Genomic DNA, 24010 nt, shown 5'->3' on the forward strand with positions numbered 1-24010 from the left:
TCCAATTACATTTTCTGGGTCTCTCATCATAACTATATCCTGTCATCCTTGATATCATCCATTCTTTTTCTATAATAGTGTACCTAGTGGTCTAATTGTGGCCTCCCAATGTATTGTAAAGATTCATCATCACTTCCTTGCCTTTCCACTTGGCAGTGTGAAGCATGAGAAGTTTAAACTCTCGGGACTCATCTGCATACCCCCCAGTTAGTTTTCTGCCTGAAACTGGTGGGAAGCAGCAACTGGCTGGCAGAAGGGAGCACAATGTTTGGCAGCAGAAGGGAGCACAATGTCTGTCAGCAGAAGGCCACCGCTGGGGACCGAAGGAACAGTCCACAGCACTCTGGTAAGTCGTTCAGTAGTGGGAGAGCCTGGGGCAGGGGAGTTATAAACTATCATTGTGGGGCCTGGAGGTGCATGGTTGCTCCTCCTGAAGTGAAAAGCCTTCCATTTATGGTGAATGGAGTTACTGTACAGATCAGCCATGATCTAATTGAATGCAGAACAGGCTGAAGGGGCTGAATGACCTACTCCTGTTCCTATGTTCTTGTTTAAGTAACACTAAGTATAGATTGAGTAATGCGGTGTAGCACTCAACTACACATAATTGTCACAATTTACATTGGGCCGTGTTTTCCAATCGGAGGCTTCCTGCATGCGGAGGCCTCCGATCTGGAAAAAAACAATGGACTTACCTGAGGGCTCCTGAGGTGCGTATACTTCCGCTCCTGAGCCTCTCCAAACTCGAAATGCGCAGGGCCCACGTATCCCAGATGAGCAGGCAGTTCGCAAGCGTCCTTGGGATCACGTGGGCCATGAGGAGCCAATAGGAGAAGGGAATCTCCCTTCACACACTTGACAGATAGACCTGTCAAATATATGAATGGAGATCACCCCAAAAGACACTAAAACATTAAAAAAAATTTAAAAATCACATTTTTAAAATGAGTTGAAATTACAATAAATTAAATATTTTAAACAAAAATTTAATGGCCCAGAAATTCGGGTTGTGGGCTTCCCGCAGGTGCTAGCCCCCGATCTGCACTTTCCTTGCGCGTCGGCCGTTGAGCTGTGGGTCCCCGTGGAATTCCGATCCGGAGCCTGGTCCAGCTGCCGGCGCGCAGTGCTTGCGTATCCCAGGGGCGCAGTTAGTTCGATGCGTCCCCTGGGATCACATGGGCCATGGGGAGCCAATTGGAGCAGGGAATGCTCCATTCATAAGATTGACAGGAAGAGCTGTCACGACTTATAAATACTACGGCCCCAAAACAGCACTAAATCTTCAAATAATTTTTTGTTAAAAATCACATTTTTTAAATAAATATAAATTACATGAAATAACTATTTTAAACAATAATTTAAATTATTGAAAAAAATAATTTTATTTTCTAACAGGGCTAAAAATAAACTTACCTTGCTTTAAAGTATTTAAAAATAATAAACCTGTGGAAAAAATGTTTTAATTTTAATTAATTCACCACTTACCTTGTAAAAAGCAGGCCTTACGCCTGCTTTTCACATGTCTAACTTCTGCAGGCTTACCTTCCCGGGAAAACCTGTAAAAAAAAACGAAGTTCGATGCGCACGCGCAGCCTCTCCCGCGCACGCGTTCGACCTCTGAACCCCTTCATTCAGGTGAATGGAAGTGCCGGTTTCCTGCGCATGCGCAGTGCGTACTCACCCGTGGAGACCCGAATTTCTGGGCCATTTTTTTGAAAAAAATAATTAAAGTTTTTTACGGGGCTAAAAATAAACTTACCTTTTTTAAAAGTATTTTAAAATTATAAATCAGCGAAAAAAATTACATTTTTTTTACTTTCTTCCAACCCTTATGCTGGTAAAAGCAGGCCTTATGCCTGCTTTTACCAGGCATAAGATTTCTAACGGCTTCGCATGCCTGAAACCGGCATGTCCGATGTCCCTACGGGTGTGTACACAGCCCGTACACACCCGTAGGGATCAGAATATAAGGCCCAATATAATTAAAGGGAAGCTCCACGCTCGTGAACAATTGACATACATACTGCAATAAAATTGCTCCTCTCCAATTATCTGATGGCTGAAACTGAATTTATTGTTTATTATGTCACAATAAATAAAGCAAAAATGTACTTAAATATCTCATTTACCTTTCATTTACCAGGAGTAGTCATAGATAACAATTAGACTAGAATTTACACGCAGATCTTGTCTGGTTGCACAGTCCCCAAACCACAGATGGGAAAAATTGTGAACTGAAATCAAATTAAGGTTTTTATTTCAGAAACTGTTTACAATGCTGAAATAAAATCTAAAAGCAGCTGCGATCCAAGAGAGTGAGAAAGATTGCAGCACTCAAGGCAGAGGTAAACCATTTACAGGAGGGATCAAAGAGACTCGCAAAGGGCAATGAAAAATATCGGTGCAGGAAAAGGGAACAGAAAAAATCAATCTGTAGAAAGACTGTGGGCATTGAAAATACTTTTTACATTTGTAAGGAACATGCAACTAACATAATTTTATTTCGCTTACTGGACCAAAAAGCCTCAATAAATTTGATCCAGAATGTGTTCTTAGCATGAGCAGTGATCATACTTCTGTTTTGATGGAAACAAAAAGAATAGAATCAAACTCAATGTTTGGATCTGTGACAATAACTTGCTAATAGGAGCTTAAAGCACAAAGCAAATTCAGCATCCGAGAAATAGGAAATGTGCACAAATAACTGCAGCCACTTGTGTCTGAGTTCAGGATTCATTGTTGGGCATCAGACCACGCAAACCAGATAGTCTCAAGCCGCTTTGGCCACAGTATAACTGCAACCAGTACAAAGCTAACTTTAAAAACTTTAAAATGTTTTAAAAGTAGTCCACTGAATTTCATCTATGCTGACCGGACAGTTTGCTCTTTGGTAACATTAAAAATAGTGCTAGTCTTGGGATGCTTGTTCATAAAACTCAACTTAAGTATGCAAGCAGAGAGTTCTGATTCCCCTTGATTACAAACTGGTGTAGAGTTAGCAATAATACCAGTGCTACTTGGTGACAATATTCAAAATACACTTACTGCTATCAAATACTACATGACAAAAATGGCGTCTGTGCCGCACGCGCACGCTTCTGGTGCACGCCACACCGGGCGCCATCTTGGTGAGGGCAGTAGGGCGGGCGTTAGGAGCCTGTACTGGAAGTATGTTGAGTAGGCAGATCATGACGTCGGTCAATGTGCAACACTGCTTTGACGCCAGTACTACCATTTTCATCCTCAATGCTGAAGCTACCGCCCTGTTTTAACCTCGCACAGCTGAACGTGCATTCAGCAACAGCAAAGACCCCCCACCGGCGATATTTTAAAGGGATCGGCAACCACCCTAAAGTTAATTGCTGCTTAATCTCTGCTGACTCTAAGGGGGAAAAATTGGGTTGTTTTGCCGAAGGCGCAGTGCCGCTAATGCCTCTCGCAAAATTCAGCGGGAGGTTGGTGGCGGCAGCAGCCGGTAGCGCCCTGTGGCACTATGCCACGCCTCCGGCGATGACAACATCACCGTGCACAGCACCCTGCTCGCGCCCCGGCCTTAAATATCGCTCGTGACGCCTGACCTAACGTGTGATGCTATGTCAACAGGGTCAGGGTGCCGTGTTTGCGGCCGGGGTGGCGTAAATTAATGGGCAGGTGCTGGGCGGCCACTTTTTTTGGGCCGCCTGCCAGCACCTGCCCCCTTTTGCCTGCTCATGTGGGGTGCCGGCCACAATCAGCCAGCCCGGCACTCCCCTTGAGTGCCGAGCTCTTTTGCCGGCACCTCGCTCCCCAATAGTCCAGCAGGGCCCAAGTGCGCGCTGCGCTAGGCCCCTCCCCTTTAATCAGGGAGTGAGGCCTGTAGTACTGCGGCGCTATGTGCCGATGCGTGTGGCGCTGTTGCACTGAGCGCTGCGATATTGAATGCTAGCGCCTCAAGAGGGAGGGGGAGCGCTTCCAGCAGCGCCCCACCTCCTGCTTGGGGCACTACTACTCAATTTATGGTGTGGGGGTGCTAACTTTCTCGGGGCACTAAAAGTAGCGCCCCGGCGAAATTACCGCCCCAAATTGGGCGTGATCTAATTTTTCCCCCTAAGTTTCTGTAAATGTTTGAAGCTGTCTAGACTTGTTTAATATTGGTGAGGTGACAGGAAGTGGTGCTGCAAGTGGACAAAGCCTTGGTTCTGACTTCAAGGTTTCTGGTCAGACTACTTCCTCCCAGTCATGGGTGCCCTAGTTGTTGTCCCCCTTGGCTTGCAGCATGACGGGGAGCTGGAGTACAGGCAGCGAAGAAGAGGACAATCTGCTTGCAAAGGGAGCAGGAGGAGAGGGAGAAGGGCTCTCAGCAGGAGGCCTTACCCACCTAGGGTCTTCCAAGAGCATTTCTCTTACCTCAGCTTGAGCCAGTAGAGGAACAGTGTGCGAGGTGTCTGCACTTTACGATGGATGTGCTCACAGAACTCTGCCACCTCTTGGAACCAGACATGCAGCCTTACACCAGGTCAAGGACAGCACTGCCAGTGGCTGTGAAGGTGACGGTGGCCCTGAATTTCCTCGCGTCGGATTCCTTCCAGGCTGGAGCAGGCGACATCTGCAATATCTCCCAGTTCGTCATCCACTGCTGCATCAGAGAGGTGACAGGCACTCTTTATGCCAGGAGAGGGGAGTTCATTGTCTTATCTCTGACCAGAAAGAAGCAGGCAGAGCGTGCACGTGGTCTTGCCAGGATAGCGGGCTTCCCAATGTGCAGGGCACCATCGACTGCACACACGTGGCTTTGCGGGTGCCGCATCTAACAGTTGTGATGTACTGCAACTTTAAAGGTTATCAGTTGCTGAATGTGCAGTTGGTGTACGACCATGCTCAGCACATCATGATAGTGAATGCCCGGTATCCTGGCAGCAGTCATGATGCTTTTATTCTGCACCTCAGGCTTCGAGCCACAACAACAAACCAGAGGGTGGCTCGTGACTCCGCTCTGCAACCCAACCACAGTGAGAGACATGCTACCTCACGGAATCTGATAGAGCAGACCATTGGTGTGCTTAAATAGTGCTTCCACTGACTGGACCACTCTGGGAAAGCCCTGCAGTACTCACCAGAGTGCGTCTTAAGATTCGTCGTGGTCTGCTGCATGCTCCACAACCTCACCATCATGAGGGCATAGCCATTGCCACCAGGCATAGGGCAACCAGCTGAGTAGGAGAAAGCGGAAGAAGAGGAGGAATAGGAAGGGGGGAGACAACCCGGACAGCCCCTTTCTGCTCGGGCTGTCTGTGATCTACTCATCCAACTGCGGTAGCAGTGAGCGCAACCCCAATTCTCTATTCAACAATAGTCCCACACCTTACCTTTCCTCTGTTACTGACCATCACAGCATCCTCTTGGCCATAATGCTGAAATAAAAGCCTCCACAAAAGAAACATTCCAATCTAAATTTATCCATCAATCCATCCAATATTACATAACAAAGTCAACTAATCACCCTTGTGCATTCCCTTAGTGCCTGTCTTGCATGTGCCTTTCCTGTCCTAGTGCTCCTAAGAAGTGCTCCCCTAGTGGCTGCACCATGGCTGGTGGAAGGCTGCTGACTTTCAGTGGGGTAGACTGCACATGGCCTTGCAGGATGACCTCGAGCAGCTCTGGGCCTAGAAGCCCGGCTGCGGACTGCACCACCTCAGCATGGGTGGCAACAATCTGGGCATGGCTGGCTGACAGGCAACAAGGGCACTGATGGAGTGATAGTGGTGGGAGGATGAATGCTGTCATCCTGAGAGAGGATTACAGGTTCTTGCTCCACGAAGCCCCTGCCACTCACCCGGGGCGGCACCTCAGCATTCCTAGCTATTTGTTACAGGACAGATTGCTGGAATGCTGTGACACTCCGCAAGTTCCTTTCCACACTGGTAAACGCAGCCATAATGGCAGCAAGCTGAGCCTGCATGACAGAAGTCTGAGCTTCCACTGCAGCACTAAGACATTGGGTGGCTTCTGCTTGTGCTGAGACATCAACCATGAGATTTTGCATCATGGTTGAGTCCTCAAGTGTGCTAATATAGTTGCCCATCACTTCAGTGCTGGAAATCATGAGCTCCAAGCTCTACTCAAAGCCCTGTGTAAGGTTGATGCCAGAGTCCTCCATGCTCCTTGACATTGCACTCAGGCTTTCTGGCATTTTGTTGTGCATACTCATCAGTGTTCTTCTGTAGGCCGTTTCATCGAAGTCTTCATCTGAGTCCTCTGCAGCTGAACTTGTGCACGACCTTGCCCTCCGGGGAGCTGGCACCTGCGCTACCTTCCCCCGCTCATTCCCACCCCTCCCCACCCCGCCCTGGCTGCAGCCCGCTCATTCCCAGTGAGTCACCATGTGCAGATCTGCCTCTAAGCTACCCTCTAAATTTCGTGCAATGTCAGTATCTGATTTGGTGGCTGCGAGTGTCAGATCGAGTGATGGTGTTTCTTCTTCATCATCACATTCCTCTGCCTCTTCTTGCACCACTGGCTGGGCAAGTTGGACTTCTTGGGTCTCTAAAATGAGAAAGGCACAAGAGTAGGGTTGTGGGGGGAAAAGCAAGAGGTGCATGCTTACACCATGTGCAACTTGTAAATCAGAAGAGATTGTAGGATGAAGGGGAAGTGCTCCCAATGAACTTTACACATTTGCCTGCAGGGCCTCCTGGCCCCCTGTGGAAAGACCACCTCTCTCCTCGAGTTGACCTCCTGCACCAAGATCTCCAGTGCTGTATCGGAGAACCTTGGATCATGCTGTCTTCCCTGTTGTGACATAATTTTTGTTTTATCCACCTCTCACTCTTCTCCGGCCAGTTCAATGAGCTGCAGCAGGCAGAATGCACTTCCCCTTTAAGAGGTGCAGACTGCCTGTAAGAAGTGCAGGCTAGCTTTCATTGCTGCTTGCTTGCACAAACTTGGGCCCCTTGCTGAGCATTCAGCCAGTCAGCAGCCGTTCAGCGCTGGGCTGAATGCCGCAATCATGTTAATCAGCAGGCAGCACTAAGTTCGTGAGCTGCCTGCATTCATTTGAACAGGTGCAGGGTGATTGCATATTGCGATCCCTCAGCCCGTTTTCAGGGGCAAACCAATTTCTAGGCCTGTGTGTAGTATAACTGCAGCACAACTCAAATTAACAGTTCAAATTTTGTTTTAACTATAATATTCCATCCTGTCCAATCTGAACTTCATGAGCCTTCTGTGGATTGAGACACTAAATTAGGTTGATAACTAATGAGTATTCATTACTGAGATTTTGTTGATCTTAATGCTTTTTAATTGGCACTTAAGTACACATTAAGCACTATGGATATACGTAAGCGTCTACAGAAATGCGTAACTAATTGCATTATATGTAAATGGTAACAACAGTATTGCAATAATTCAAATTTTTACATTAAAATGTTTTATTATACCTGAATATTCATATGTTCAATTTTCTAATTAGTAGATTTTCTTTTTTATTCCATATTGCATTACATTTTCTTTGTATGACTCCTCAATTTTCTGAAAACCGCCACTGTATCCAATACCAAATAAGAAGTCATTAATGATTCAGCACATTTATCTTCAAATGTTAGACATGCACATGGCTTCTCAATTTTATTGGATGGAAAGGCTGTGAGATAAATTATTCCCAGTGTGGTAATGAGAGTCTGAGTTGCAGAATAATACATCACACCTTGGGGCTTATATTATTCAACCAATTGTGTCATGTGCATCTGGGGTGCACTCACATACGGCAAGAGAACAGAGCGCAGAATTGGGTGAGTAGGTTGACTTGCCTGATTAGATTTGCTTCAGATTTCATGGTTCAAAACTGTTCTATCTTTTGACAGGCCTCCTTGGCTCAAGAGCCTCATTAAAACTTACAGTTCCATGCAAATAAGTGATTGCCTCCATGCACAATTTTCTGAATTTTCAGTGTTTAGTTATCTTCCAGTCTTGTTCACCCATATAAACAGGCACAATAATGGTTTTCTTTCATTCGTTCCTGGGATGTGGGGATTGCTGGCAAGGCCAGCATTTGTTGCCCATCCCTAATTGCCCTTGAAAAGGTGGTGGTGAGCCTTCTAGGTAGTAGAGGTTGCGGGTTTGGAAGGTGCTGCCGAAGAAGCCTTGGCGAGTTGCTGTAGTGCATCTTGTAGATGCTACATACTGCAGCCATGGTGCGCTGGTGGTGGAGTGAGTGAATGTTTAAGGTGGTGGATGGGGTGTCAATCAAGCAGGGTGCATTGTCCTGGATGGTGTCGAGCTCCTTGAGTGTTGTTGGCGCTGCACTCATCCAGGCAAGTGTAGAGTATTCCATCACACTCCTTACTTGTGCCTTGTAGATGGTGGAAAGGCTTTGGGGAGTCAGGAGGTGAGTCACTCGCTGCAGAATACCCAGCCTCTGACCTGGCCAGGATATCCGGGATGGAATCATCTGCCTGTGGACTCAGTGACCACAACCCCAATTCCCCTTTCAATATTAGTCCCACACCTTACCGTTCATCTGTTACTGACCATCACAGTGTCCTCTTGGCCACGATGCTGAAACAAAAGCCACCACAAAGCAAACTTTCAAATCCAACTTCATACATCTATCCATCCAATATGACATCAAGAAATCAACTCATCACCCATATGCATTCTCTTAGTGACTGTCTTGTGTGTGCCTAGACTATCAAATTTTCGTAACAAGTTCATAGGCAAGGACACAAACATCTCCAAGGGAAAACTATTTATTTACTATTCACAACTGCACTTTCCTGACTTTCATTAGAATGTACATTAATACCAGATTGATAGCTTTCGGTGAATTGCACCCAGGTGATTTATGCCAGTTCAACTAAGCAAATGTTTCCCATTTGTTGCCGTAATGAAACATTTCCTGTTTCTATCTTGCATTGTAAGTGGGCCATATTATTCATATATCATTCATGAGCCCTGGAGGAACTTTAATGTCAATCACAATATTAAAGATAGAAAACATAGATTAAACAGATGCCCTAACTATAATCTTCCAATGTTCTCTAGATTCAGGAACTGTCCCTTTTAGATTGGAAAATTGCGCATGTCACTCTGCTTTTTAAGAATGGCAAAAGAGGGAAACCAGGGAATTATAGACCAGTTAGCCTAACACCTGTTGTTTGGAAATTGCTCGAGTCTATAATTAAGGATAGGGTGTCTGAACACCTCGAAAATTTTCAGCTGATCAGAGAGAGCCAGCATGGATTTGTGAAATATCTTGACAAACCTGATTGAATTTTTTGAAGAGGTGACTAAAGTAATGGACAGGGCAATGTCTATGGATGTTTTCTATATGGACTTCCAGAAGGTATTTGACAAAGTCCCACATAAGAAACTGTTATCTAAGGTAGAAGCCCACAGAATTGAGGGCAAATTATTGACCTGGTTAGGAAATTGGCTGAGCGGCAGGAGATGGAGAGTAGGGATAATGGGTAGGTACTCAAATTGGCAGGATGTGACTAGTGGTGTCCCACAGGGATCTGTGTTGGGGCTTCAACTATCTACAATATTTATTAACAACTTAGATGAGGGCATAGAAAATCATATATCCAAATTTGCAGATGACACAAAGATAGGCGGCATTGTAGGCAATGTAGATGAAAGCATAAAATTACAAAGGGATATTGATAGATTAAGTGAATGGGCAAAACTGTGGCAAATGGATTTCAATGTAAGCAAATGTGAGATCATCCACTTTGGACCTAAAAAGGATAGGACAGGGTACTTTCTAAATGGTGAAAAGCTGAACACAGTGGATGTCCAAAGAGACTTGAGGGTTCGGGTACATAGATCATTAAAATGTCATGAACAGGTACAGAAAATAATCAAAAAGGCTAATGGAATGCTGGTCTTTATATCTCAAGGACTAGAATACAAGGGGGTAGAAGTTATGCTGCAGCTATACAAAGCCCTGGAGTACTGTGAGCAGTTCTGGGCACTGCACCTTAGGAAGGATATATTGGCCTTGGAGGGAGTGCAGCATAGTCCAGGATGATACCCGGATTTCATTAAGTTATGAGGAGCGATTACACAAATTAGGGTTGTATTGTCTAGAATTTAGAAGGTTAAGGGGTGATCTGATTGAAGTTCTCAGGATATTAAAGGGAACAGATAGGGTAGATGGAGAGAAACTATTTCCACTGGTTGGGGATTCCAGGACTAGGGGGCATCGTCTAAAAATTAGAGGCAAACCTTTCAGGAGTGAAATTAGGAAACACTTCTATATGCAAAGGGTGGTAGAAGTTTGGAACTCTCTTCTGCAAACAGCAGTTGATGCTAGATTAATTGTTAATTTTTATTAACCAAAGGTATTAAGGGATATGGGCCAAAGGCGGGAATATGGAGTTAAATCGCAGATCAGCCATGATCTCATTGAATGGCGGAACAGGCTTGAGGGGCTGAATGGTCGACTCCTGTTCCTATGTTCCTAAAAATTCCCACTTGGTCCCAGTTATTAACACATTTTGGGTTTTTTCTTTATTTTAGACGATCTTTTTATTACCCAAAATAACCCGATATATTGTGCCTGAGTCCATTTTGTCATTGCAGTATTGTTGGACTGACAGGTTTTGTCAATGTTCAATTTTATTTCCCCAAATACTTACTTCCTTGATACACAGCAATTGGCAGGACCACCGAGACTGTTTTGCACCAGTTTCTTTTAATGAAAATTTGATTATCCCTTTAAACTACAGTTACATTTTCCCTTCTCGAGTGCTTGAAACAGCAACTCATATCAATTTTATTTTTTATCAATTCATCTTTATCAATTCCAATTTCAGGATCAGGCTTAGTGGTTTACATGGTGGTTTCACATTAGAGACAGAAGTGCTTGCAATTAGTTTGGAGGTAACTTCCATATCTCCCCTTCTCGAGCACGCTGTCTCGGAAAGTAACACAAGTCCGAGCCTTTAGCCCAAATCGTCACCATGCTGTGATTTTGATTTTGCAGATGAATTCTTAAGTTCTTAAAACTGCTGAATCTCTTGCTACGCCATCAATATTCATGCGATCTGGAAAGCCATTTAAAAACAAAAGATAAACAGAGAATCCACTGTGGCTCTGCTTATCATAATTTTCCTTCTGCACCATGGGGAATTATCCATTTCAAATTAAAAAACTTAAATTTAATAATGTCCAATATATATGTTTCATTCAGCAATACTAAATTTGTTGCTTGGTGAATGGTTAACTCCTTTGCAGGTTTATAAGAAGGCAGAGCGAAATATTGTCAGATGCACACAATTGCATCACTTCTTGAAACATTTTTTAAAACTTTGCCGACTGAAAAAGACAGTAAATTGGCGTTTGATTCTTTTTTGAAGCCTTTATACCTTCAAAACTTCCTTAGGAATTAAAAATCCATTAAAATAGCTGAAACCATAAGTAAAGCTGTCATTATTAACTTTAAATAAAACATTCTCATCAGGGAAGACAGCATTTTAGATTAAAATCCAATTGTTTTAAAACTTTTTAGCATTTTTTTTAAAGAGGTTTCCAACCCCAAGATTTTCCAGTACAACCAAAATGTTTAACAAGCAGAATCACCTCAAATGTCCAAAATTCCAATTCAAATCATGAAACATTTAAGAAATTCAAAACTGCCAATCTTTTTTTTAAATTTGAGAATCTCTTGTCCGGATCTAGAAACTCTCACATACAGGAAACTTTCTGGTATCCGGCACTGACGGGACTGAGCTGGTGCTGGTCGATCAACACTGTCGGAGAAACCAGCGCTAATGTTAAAACATACGGAGCTTCTGAGCTCCGTATCTAGCAACAAACCCTGTTGCTTAGCAACAGCTTCAAAACAGTCGGCGCAGCTTGCAAGCATCTCTGTAGCTAAGCAACAGCTTCAGCTCGACACTTGCAGAGCCAGGAATGGAGAAAAAAAGCAACGAAAAGTAAAAAAGTTATCTGAACCGACTCCTGAATTTTGCCGGTGGATCGAGCATTCTGGAGATTTAACCTCCGTTTAAACGAAAGTTTCCTGTAATTTAAAATAATAACCAGAATTTCACTGTCATCGCCATGCGCAGCGCCCCGCTTGCACCCCGGCTGCAAACTTCCCTTGTGCCCCCTGACCTATCGCCGGATGATATGTCCGACAGGATCAGGGGGTGTTTCTGCAGCAGCAGCGGTGCTACTTAAAGGGCAGGTGTCGGGCGGCCATTTTTATTTTGGCCGACTGCCAGCACCTGCCCTCTTTCACTTTTTTATGTGGGGTGCCGACCACGATCGCTCAACCCGGCACTCCTCTTGAGTGCTGAGATGATTTCACGGCACCCCACTCGCCAGTGGTCCAGCAGGGCCCCGGTGCAGTGCAGCGCTAGGCCCTTCCCCTTTAATCAGAGGAGGAGGCCTGCAATGAGGCATCGCTGCTACACATAGCGCCGTGAAATTCAGTAGTAGCGCCCCAAGCAGGAGGTGGAGCACTTTCCTGTAGCGCCCCACCTCCTGCTTGGGGCGCAACTACTGAATTTACGGCGGGGGGAGCTAAAATTAGCACCCCAGCGAACTTCGTGCCCCAAAATGGGCGGCACCCAATTTTTCCCCCATGTTTAATTTTTTCGCCTTTTGAACTGTTGTATCAGCAGCTTGTTCTGGATCCCCAATTCCCTGTTTTTATCCTACCTCTGCTGAGTTCTCAGATTCCTGGTTTCTCACTGCTGGCACTCTTTTTCCCTCTCAATTATTTTCTGCGTTTCCAAATGTTCATCTTCTCTTATTCTCTGTGCTTCTAAATGTTTTCCTTCTCTTACTTCACCAGGCTGCACACAGAAATAGGCTGCATAGCCTAACAAGCGCTTCCCTTTGTCTAATTCGACCTTTTCCAGAGATACTTGGCTCTGGACCCACTCTATCGCCTTCTGATACGAGTCTGCTTCTGGACTCATCAGAAACTATACTAAATCAGTTACACATAATTTTTGGAACTCTTTATCCGTGGCATGCTCAACTTATGTCAAGCCTGCCATTTCTACTAACTTGTTGCTATTACTACTGGTAGGTCACAGTGCCCTACACCCCGAAGGTTTTCCTTCCTTAACTGACTAGGTCACGCTAACCAAGCCAGTCCTAGGATATTACTTGTACCGAATAGTTTATAAAAGAATCAACTGTCAATCAACCTCCTGGCTGGCTCTCCAATTTATAAGATCTCAGAGAAACCCTGGTTCCAAATAATTCGAAGTTGACCCGTATTGGGGACAGTGATTTAACTTTATTCAGCACAAGCAAGACTTAATATATTACAGCATTCGAGCAGCAGTTTACAGAGAATAATTGAGACTTATATTACCCCATTATCCTCTGGGTAGAAGCCAAACTGTGAGCAAGCTGCATCCTGTGTCTCTTGTTTCTCTCTTTCTTGCTCTCTCCATCTCCTGGGTGTCCCTTTGATTCATCCTGTAATTTTCTACTCCTGAAATCTTCTACAATTTGTGGCTGTTAAGACCCCCTTCTTATACCCTTACTCTCATTTAAATCCTTTGGAGCCCTCCTGAACCAATCACTGGCTGACGTCCAAGGCCAAAATCCAATTATAAGGATGCCTCGTTAGTAGCACCCTGGCTTACACAGGTTTTTGGACTGATGACACTCTTGCATCATCTGATTTTACCATCGAGACTCATATCTGGGGTAGTTACGACAATACAAAAGGAATATGTCTCCACAGGTTGAGATACGGCCCCTGCTGTTGGCCTTTGTTTTTATAATTCACTGCGGATGTTATAACATTCCAGCAGAATGGTAACTGCACCTAATCTTGGTTCCCAGGCTAACTGCAGTTTATTCGACCATAGCAATCTCTTTCTTACCCCAGGTTGACTGGTTACAGCTTACTCACAGACTTTTAAGCATAAGAAAAAGGGTTACATACTATACATAATTCAGGTTATCATTGCATGCAGTTGATGATTACAAACCTCTACATTTAATCCTTACACACGATTATAGCTCTATTACTGATGATTATAAGATATTAATGGTTATAAGATATCAAAACAAAACAGAAAAGATTTATGAGAATGATTCCAGGGATGAGGAACTTCAGTTACGTGGATAGACTGGAAAAGCTGGGGTTGTTCTCCTTAGAGCAGAGAAGGATGAAAGGAGATTTGATAGAGGTGTTCGACATCATGAGGGGTTGAGACAGAGTAGATAGAGGGAAACTGTTCCCATTGGCCGAAGTTTCGAGAACCAGAGGACACAGATTTAAGGTGATTGGCAAAAGAACCAAAGGCGAGTGGTTAGGATCTGGAATGCAATGCCTGAAAGAGTGGTGGAGGCAGACGTAATCATGGCTTTCAAAAGGGAGTTGGATAAGTACCTGAAAGAAAAACATTTGCAGGGCTACAGGGAGTGGGACTAGCTGAGGTGCACTTGCAGAGAGCCGGCACGGGCTCGACGGGCCGAATGGCCTTCTGTGCTGTAACCATTCTATGATTCTATGGGGCTCGATTTTGTCAAGCCTGAGAACGCGGGATTGTAGGTGTGTGAGGTGTTAAAATCGCAAAAAATGGCGGGTGGATCCGATCCCGCCTCCAGCCCGCCTCTGAACAATTTTGCAAAAATCGGGGTTTCAGACCCCGTTTCCATCCCGCCTCCAAGAGGCGGGATAGGCCCTTCAGGCCCTTAACAACTACTTAAGTGCCTCTATAATCCCATTTTGAGAGGCCTTTCTGAATTTAACACATTTCCCCCGTGCTGCACGTCTCCTCTGGAACATGCCAGTTAATCCTGGCGGCCTCACAAGTGGATGGCTTATTAACAGCTGCAGCTCCACCATTAAAAAGGGGTTTTCACCAATGATCATTTGCAGGTGGCAGAACTTTGTTGTCTCAGGTCTGGGGGAACTTTTAGCAGGCAAACTCATTGTTGTGGAAGTTTGGAGCCTGAGACCCATCTCCAGTGTGACCTCCTGGGAAACCTCTCTCCCCACCTTGACTGAGCGCTTCCTCAACTGAGGCATATAGCAGAAGCATGGGAACCATTTATTTCCTTTCCTCCTGGAAATCAGATTCGGATGAAGACCAGCCACGGCAGCAGCAGCACCGGAACAACAGCAGCACCAACAGCAGGAGCAACAACAGGAGTGCCAAGCTGCTGCTCACCCATGTGAAGCTGCACAGGCCAGAACACGCCAGCGCATGGAAGCACGTCGCCACCGGAGATACCCCCAATACAGGGTTTACAGACAGAGGATGAGCTACCTCAACATGACTGAGCAGCAGTGCCAAAGGAGGCTCAGACTTTCGCGAGAGGTAGTGGGTGACTTCTGCGCAATGCTGCAGCAAGACTTGGAGCCCAGAGGTGCAGGTGGACACCCCTTATCAGTGGCCGTCAAAGTCACCACCGCACTCAACTTTTTTGCTTCAGGCTCATTCCAGGGATCAACAGCAGCATCTCCGAGGAGGCCGTACACACTTGCATCACGCAGGTAACCGATGGCCTCTTTGCCATCGCGCACAATTACATCAACTTCTCCAAGGATCAAGCAAGTGTAACCACGCATGCGGTTGGATTTGCTAATCTGGCAGGCTTTCCAAGGGTGCAGGGTGTTGTTGACTGCACACATGTGGCCCTTAAGGCATCCCATCGCAATCCAGGTATTTTTGTCAACCGCAAGGGCTTCCACTTCCTCAACGTGCAGCTGGCGTGTGACCACAAGAAGGAAATTTTGCATGTTTGTGCCAAGTACCCTGGCAGTTGCCATGACTCCTTCATCCTGCTCCAGTCTAGTGTGCCTCCGCTCTTCAGTCCGCCAGACCAACATTTCAGATGGCTACTTGGAGACAAGGACTATCCCCTGAAGATGTGGCTAATGACGTCGTTGAGGAGCCCATCCAACGAAGCTGAGGAGCACTACAACTCCAGCCACATTTCCACCAGATCCATAATCGAACAAACCATCGGCTTGCTGAAGATGCGATTCAGATGCCTTGATAGATCAGGGTGGAGCCCTGCAGTACTCAGCAGCCAGGGTCTCCAGAATCGTCGTGGTCTGCTGTGCGCTTCACAACATGGCACAGCATTGTGGCTTGCAGCTGGCTGAGGTACAAGTGACTCATCGCATAGCCTCCTCAGATGAGGAGGAGGAGAGCGGCAACAAACAGCTTGCGGAGGTGCATCAAGCAGCGCCAGCAGCACGCGAGCACATTGCTGCCCAGGATGCAAGGGACGCACTCATCTTGGCCAGATTTGCTTAGCCTGCTCAATCAAGCACTTTTGCCTCGCACCTTCTTACCAAAGCATCGACAATGGCCAAAAACCTGCAGATTCCTATAACTTTGACCACCATACTGACAATTGCAAGTCGCCCTAAGCCCTCAAAGTGGAAGTCCCATTTGTGAAATGACACAGGCCACAACTTCAACAGTTTGCCATCAAGTTTTTTTATCACATCAAACCATGGATGGCTTTTCAAAAATAAACACAACAGAACACCCAAGTGACTACCCTTGTGACTACTTGTGCTTTATTTTCCTCTTACGCGTGCTCCTACATGGTGCTTCCTCTGTGGCTTCAGCAGATGTGGAGGCCCCTTGCTCACTTTCTTGTGGATGGTTCTATGGGGGAGTAAAGGCATGGGTTAGACATTTGACGGAAGTGTGGCATACACATGCAATAGTGCAGATGCTCAAGTGGCATTCTAATTATGTACACCAGCAGCCATTTCAGTCACTCAAGCAGTGTAAATGAGAGAGAGGCAAAACTATTCTGTCACCAGCTTGGTCTGCCTCGCCCGTCTGCCCGTCCCCCACTTCCACCTCCACCTCTGCGCCGGCGATGTCCAGGGCCACCTCTTCAGCCTGGGTGAGAATGGCTAGCGAAGGTGGCCCTCCTCCTGTCTTCACCCTTTCCCTTCTATTGTGGGCTCTCTTTTCCTGCAGTGAGGGAGACAAGTGGAGTTGGAATGAGGATGATGGAGTGAGTGTAGAGTCCAGACATAAATGCTTAGAAGGAGACAAAGATGGAGTGAGGTTCCATGCCCAAGGGCCCTCCCTGTGCATTGTTAGTCATTCTCATTGCATAACATTGAAAGGGAGTGTGAGGGCAGCACAGTCGAATAGTCAAGTGATTGGGTTCATAGAGTGAGAGGGATGGTGAAGGGTGCAAGGGTTGTAAGGATAAAGTGGGATGTGGAGGAGGAGGTTGACAATGCAAAGTGCTGGTGATGGGAGGAGGAGGGGGGCAGAAGGAGGGTCAAGCTGAAGGTGTACTCACTTTGCCTGATCTTACAAGATCATTGAGCGTTTTACAGCACTGCAGCCATGTTCTGCTGCACACTGGTGATCTCCCTTGCCAGCTGTACCCAGACAGCCTTGGTATCTTTGGGAGGCCTCTTCCTCCCAGATGAGGGGAAGAGCACCTCCCTGCTGGCTCTCATCCCCTCAACCAACATTTCCAGCGCCTCATCTGAGAACCTCGGGGAGGCCCTTGCCTTGGAGTTGGCCATTGCTGAAGCTGAAAAAATGTTGGAGGTGGTGCAGCATTGACCAAAATCCAGTAGAATGAGCCAAGGCAGCAAGCAGCCCTTCAATGAAACTGGATAAGTGACGTCAGCAGAGGCGAGTTTCAGTCCCAAAACACTAATTGGCTAAGGGCAACCCACACCTCTGAAATCAACTGGCCAATTAGGGGATAATCGCAATTTTTTCCCACCTTTCAGTGGAGTCGAGTTTGGAACCCACCCAAACCGAAACCCGCCTCCAATGGGAAAATCGTCCCCAAAAATCAAGTAACATATAATTCCTAACATCTTATAGTCCCTGCCTCTTATCTCAGTCTCTGGAATTCCATCAATTCTCTCAGCTTTTCTCATAGACTTGGAGCTCGAATTTCACAGGGCCGTGGAGGCAGGAATGGAGGCGTGTGGGGTGTTAAAATTGCAAAAAGTGGCGGGCAGGCCCAACCCCGTCTCCATCCCGCCTCCAAGCAATTTTCAAGAAATCGTGCTTACTTCTCCCGTCTCTGTCCCGCCTCCAAGAGGCGGGATAGGCCCTTAAGGCCCTTAACAAGCACTAAATTGCCTTCATTATCCCATTTTGAAAGGCCTTGGTGATTTTAACCCTTTTCCGACATGAAGCACGCCTGCTCCGAAACACGACGATGAAACCTGGTGGGAGCACAATTGGATTGCTGACTATTAGCTGCAGCTCAACCATTAAATAGGAGATTTGCTCAGCCATCATTTGCAGTTGGCAGGACTTTGTTGTCTCAGGTCTGGGGGAACTTTTAGAAGGCATAACCACAGCTGTAGAAGTTTGGAGCCTGACACCCATCTCCAGTGTGACCTCCTGGGAAACCCCTCTCGCCACCTTCACTGAGCACTTCCTCAACTGAGGCATATAGCAAGTAATCCTAAGCCCTCAATGTGGGAGTCCCATTCGCGAAATGACACACGCCACAACTGCAGCAGTAGCCATCAGATTTTTTATTTACAGTAGCCATCTGATGGTTTTTTAACATAAAACATCAAATTTCACCCAAGTGACTACCCTTGTGACTATTTGTGTAGTATCTTTCTCTTACGCGTGCTCCTACATGGTGCTTCCCCTGTGGTTTCAGCAGATGTGGATGCCCCTTGCTCACTTTCTTGCTGCTCCTGTCTCGACACCTTTGGCGGGCATCCTCTGGGGTTGCAAACCTGTGAGGGCTCGCCAACAGTCTGCTGCTCCTCCGGCTGTGCAGGGGTTGAGACGCCGATCTCAGTTGGGTGTGGACTCTGGTGGGGCTCTGACTGAGGGCTCTGCAGTGGCATGGGAGTGTGAGTGCTTGGAAAGGAGCCCCCACTTCCTTGATGTCTGCCACCAACTTCCCTCACATGGGTCAGGTCCCCCTCAGCGCTTGCAAGTGGCTTGAGAACACCTTGCTGCACATCAGGGGGGCCATGGGGACCCGTATCTGCAGTGGCAGTCCTACTCAGAAGGACTTCCATGAAGGTCTGGTTTCTCTGTTCAATAAATGACCATCACTCCTCCAGCGATGTCATTCTATTCAGAACACTCACCATGTTTTCTGCACTCTGGCGACTTATCACCTCCATGGAGGTTGCCATCCTTTCCATGGTGATGCGTTCATGCGCCAAAGACTCCACAAAGGCTCTGCTCATGTTCGCAATGGAGTCCTCCATTCACTCCACACTCGCAGAGACCCTGGAGACAAAACCTGCCGGAGACTCTTGCATCTGTTCCTGGAGTTCCAGCACCGCGGATCTTGTAGATGGACCCAGAGGCAGAGGGTTGACATGCAGCTGAGCTGAGCTGGCAGAGTCCTGCGCCCTCCGACGAGGACTCTCCACTGCTGTCCCTGTCTCCACCATCTGCTGATACTCACTTGTGAGCTGTGATACACCAGGTGACAACACTACTCTATCTCGCGAAGTTCCCACTGAGGTGTGAGTGTCTGCGCTGGTGCTGGGTGCGCTGAATTCTGCTGACGCTGCGCCCTCAGAGGTTGCAGATTCCTCTGAGGAGTCTGGATGCTCAGGCTGTTCCTCCTGGCTAGTGGGGACAGGTGCTGTCGACGGTCCTGTGGGGGAGTAAATGAAAGAGTTAGAGATGTGATGCCAAGGTTACATGCACATTGCATATTGCAGATGATCATAAGTCCATCTGTTAGAGCTTCAGAATCATTATCAGCGACTCATGCAATGTCAAACAGAGAGATGGAAAACTATTCTGTCAGCAGCTTGCTGTGAAGCACCCGTCTGTCCGTCCCCCACTTGCGCATCGTCCTCCACTCCCATGATCTCCAGGACCGCATCCTCCCAGGGGGTGAGCTGGGCTACTGAGGGTGGCCCTCCTGCTGTCCTCGCTCTTTCCCTCTTATTGTGAGCTCTCTTTTCCTGCAATGAGGGAGACAAGTGGAGTTTGAGTGAGAATGAAGGAGTGAGTGTAGAGAATCCATAGCATAGATGCTTAGAAGGAGACAAAGATGGAGTGAGGTGGCAAGACCAAGGGCCCTCACTGTGTGTTGTAAGTTATTTTCTTAGCATCACAGTGATAGGGAGTGTGAGGGCTGCATAGTCGAATAGTTAGGTGAATGTGACCATAGAGAGAGAGGGAATGGGTAAGGGTGCATGGGTAAGGGTAAGTGTCAAGTGGGATGTGGAGGAAGAGATTGCTAAGGCTGAGTGCTGGTGAGGAGAGGCAATGGGGATCAGATTGAGGGTGATGGGAAATTCATACTCACTTTTCCAGTGTGCAGAAGGTCATGAAATCTCTTCCTGCACTGAAGCCAGGTTCTGCAGGTTATCGACAAAGAGTTAACCTCGTGGGCCACCTGGATCCACACAGCCTTGGTCTGCTGGGGAGGCTTCTTCCTCCCTGAAGAAGGGAAGAGCACCTCTTTATTGGCTCTTGCTCCCTCCACTAGAGCTTGCAGGGCAACGTCATCAAACTTGGGAGCAGACCTTGGTCTCTCACTGGTCATTCTGCCTCCAGGTCCCTCCAGCATGAAAGGCCAAAAGGTTGGCAGTCTGCAGAAGAAGCAAGGCTTCTTGCAGACCTTAAATGCAGCAGCAATGATGATGTCATCGGCGGCGAGTTTCCGACTGGAAAAATCTAATTGGGCCATGGGTTCCCACACGCTGGAACTCAATTGCCCACTTAAGTTGAAATCGCTTCATTCTCCCACATCGATTTAGAATCGGGTGGCTAACACGAAAAGCGGATTACACGACCCTAGCCCGCCCCAGTAACAAAATCGAGCCCTTACTCTTGCTTTGCAAACCAGGCTTGTTGAAGTTTGCTTTTGAATATTTGGTCAAGCAGGCTCAACGCCTCTTTCTCCCATTTTAATATCTAACCGGGTCTACCCAAGGCATATTACACTAGGTTAAAAGCATGATTATTCAACAATTGGCATGCATTGACTAACAGTTACATAAACAAACACAGATACATATCTCTCACAGAGATCTTTTATTTAACTACTAACACATGGATTAAATAAGAATCCAGCTTAACCTGTCCTGAAGTCTTCAAGTGTCCGGTGGCCAAACCAAAGATCACTTGAAGTCAATTAAATCTTTAGGGGGTAAAAATTGGGTCACGCCCCCTTGCGCTACCTTCGCCGGGGCGCTACTGGAAGCGCCTCGCCTCCCTCTTGGGGTGCTGCGAGTGAATATCGCACCGCGGTACTGCAGGCCTTCCTCCCCTTATTAAAGGGGCGGGGCCTAGCGCAGCACGACCCGGGCCCAGCTGGGCCACCAGGGATCGGAGTACCAGCAAAAGAGCCCGGCACTCAAGAGAAGTGCCGGGCTCATGGAGCGCAGCCAGCACTCTGCGGGGGTGCTGCAGAGGAGGCCGGGGACGGTAACGGGGGCAGGTGCTGGCAGGTGGCCAGCAACAGAAATGGCCGCCTGGCACCTCCCATTTAATTTGCGCCGCCCCGGCCGCAGGTAGACCCCCCTGACCCCGTCAGATATAGCGTCTGGCGGTCAGTCAGGGGGTGCTACTGAAATTCACGAGCGGGGCGTTGCGCACGGTGATGACGTCATCGCTGGTGGTGCAGCGCCGCGGAGCACTAACGGTTACCGCCGCCGCTAACCTCCTGCTGAATTTTGCAGGAGGCGTTGGCGGCGCTAGTTGCTTTGCGCCCGTTTGCACCCCATTATCGCCACTACGCCACCGCCTCCCCTTGCACCACGAAAGAGAGAGAGAGACTTCTGGAGAGATTCAACGCTATGTGAAGTAGTTTTGGGTACTGAGCAGCACTTTGCAGGTTCATTTTGATTTTTCCTTCCTTGCATCGATTTAGAAGAGACTTTGGGCTTGCACTCTGAGCTCGTTCCCTGGGCCTCTCCATTGTTCTTTCCAGCAGATTTGATGTACAGGTCTCTCCAGGCCAAGATTCATGGCTGCAATGAGCAGGGTGTGGATGGAGAGCAAGATTGACCCTCCCCTTTAAGAACTGGCCGGCGCCAGTGCGTCTGTGTTCCATTGCCGACTGGCATCACATGAGCTTCGCCAGCGCTCTGAGGTAGCGCCTCGCTCCTCGGCGTTAGCACCTTAAGAGAGGTGTGTAGCGCATGATTTAGTGCGCCAATCACCTCCAGGAGTGATGGAAGCCAAGTTTGCAGTTGGAGACGATAATTAGCGCCAGGCGCTAAACTTTGCGCCCACTCGATAATTGCGCCCCAAATGGGGCGATACCGAAATTCTCCCCCAAGCTTTGCATCACCTAACTATTAATTAACATATCGCATGCTCATTCCAACTGTGACATTTTCCTATATTATGGTTCTTGGTCCTTCACCTAGGTTTCTCAATAAACAAAAATCTTTAAAAATGTATTAAATTATACAATCTGGTAACAGCAGACTTCAGTTTCCCCAAGTGAATAAGCATTTCGGTTCATAAAGTCATGAATAGTAGTGTACCTGTTCGAAATCTGCGTGCTTTGTGTTATTGTGTTATCCCTCTCCCTAATATCTGTCTGAGGCTGAGCCACACTGTTTGCAACCTTGGTGTCATATTTGGCCCTGAAACAAGCTTCCGACCACATATCCACAGCATAACAAAGACTGCCTACTTCCACCTCCATAACATCACCCGTCTCCGCCCTTGCCTCACCTCATCCACTGCTGAAACCCTCATCCATGCCTTTGTTACCTCTAGACTTGACTATTCCAACGCACTCCTGGATGGCCTCCCACATTCCACCCTACGTAAACTTGAGGTCATCCAAAACTCGGCTTCCCGTGTCCTAACTTGCACCAAGTCCCGTTTGCCCATCTCCCCTGTGCTCGCTGACCTACATTGGCTCTCGGTTAAGCAGCACCTCGATTTCAAAATTCTCATCCTTGTTTTCAAATCCCTCCATGGCCTCGCCCCTCCCTATCTCTGTAATCTCCTTCAGCCCCACAACCCCCGAGATATCTGCGCTCCTCTAATTCTGCCCTCTTGAGCATCCCTGATCATAATCACTCAACCTTTAGTGGCCGTGCCTTCTGTTGCCTAGGCCCTAAGCTCTGGAATTCCCTGCCTAAATCTCTCCGCCCCTCTACCTCTACCTCCTCTAAGATGCTCCTTAAAAATCTACCTCTTTGACCAAGCTTTTGGTCACCTGTCCGAATTTATGTGGGTTGGTGTCAAATTTTTTGTCATAAAATACTCCGGTCCAGCGCCTTGGGATGTTTTACTACGTTAAAGGCGCTATATGTTGTTGTTATGTATTTGTTAAACATATTTAAACTTTACAGTGTTGAAAGTCTGAAAGCCCATTTGAATAAACAAAAGTACACCTCTGTAAGTGCTAAGCTATGAATTCAATTAGGATGAAAACTAATCCTAATTTAGCATCTATTTTGTTATTTGCGCACAGAACAAAGCTTCAGGGAGTGATGATCAATACAAGTGACCTTTATTGCTGTACTTGTAAAATTATTATTTTTAATTGCTATCTAATAATTATTTTGTTAACAAATGTATTTGGGTCCAAAAAGTCTGTCAAAAATTGATTCTGGCCTTTTTTGCATATGCTGTGAATAGGAACTTTGCAAAATAGTGAATTTTTGCCCCAGTTCCAACTGACATGGCCTCCTCTGCACCTATCGATAAGGTTATGTTTGCACTTTGGATTAATGGATCGCAAAGCTCATATATGCCTGAATAGGACCATATAACATTCTGCTCTAAACATAATATCGAAAAATGTTATGCCTTGTTCTCCTTTACTAAATAAAAATGATTTGGTAGAAGTATAATTAAATTCAAAGTTCTTCACTGATCAGCAGTTTGAAACACAGAAATAAACTGTTTCACAAAGAAAATGCCCTCAAATAACCTCTTCAAACTGCAGTAAAGATGTTTGTGCAGTATCTAAACCTGTCATCGTTATTACAATTGTTTTTTGATCCTACTGATGATCATTACTGCTGAAGGTTTTACTCACTATAGTAGGGAATCAATTATTTTTCCAGTAAGAATTCTACTGGGTTGATCAATATTGTACTCATGCACAGAACAAAGGTGAGAAAGGTCTT

General features: G+C 46.6%; 1 protein-coding gene across 5 annotated transcripts in view; it reads left to right on the forward strand.

Moving 5' to 3' along the window:
* tusc3 (tumor suppressor candidate 3) overlaps nucleotides 1-24010 on the forward strand; it is a 921641-nt gene that overhangs the window by 593948 nt on the left and 303683 nt on the right. The window lies entirely within an intron of this gene.

The sequence above is a fragment of the Somniosus microcephalus genome, chromosome 2 (genome assembly GCF_052327205.1).
Source record: "Somniosus microcephalus isolate GS21.2 chromosome 2, FLI_Smic_1.0, whole genome shotgun sequence".
Taxonomy (NCBI): Eukaryota; Metazoa; Chordata; class Chondrichthyes; order Squaliformes; family Somniosidae; genus Somniosus; species Somniosus microcephalus.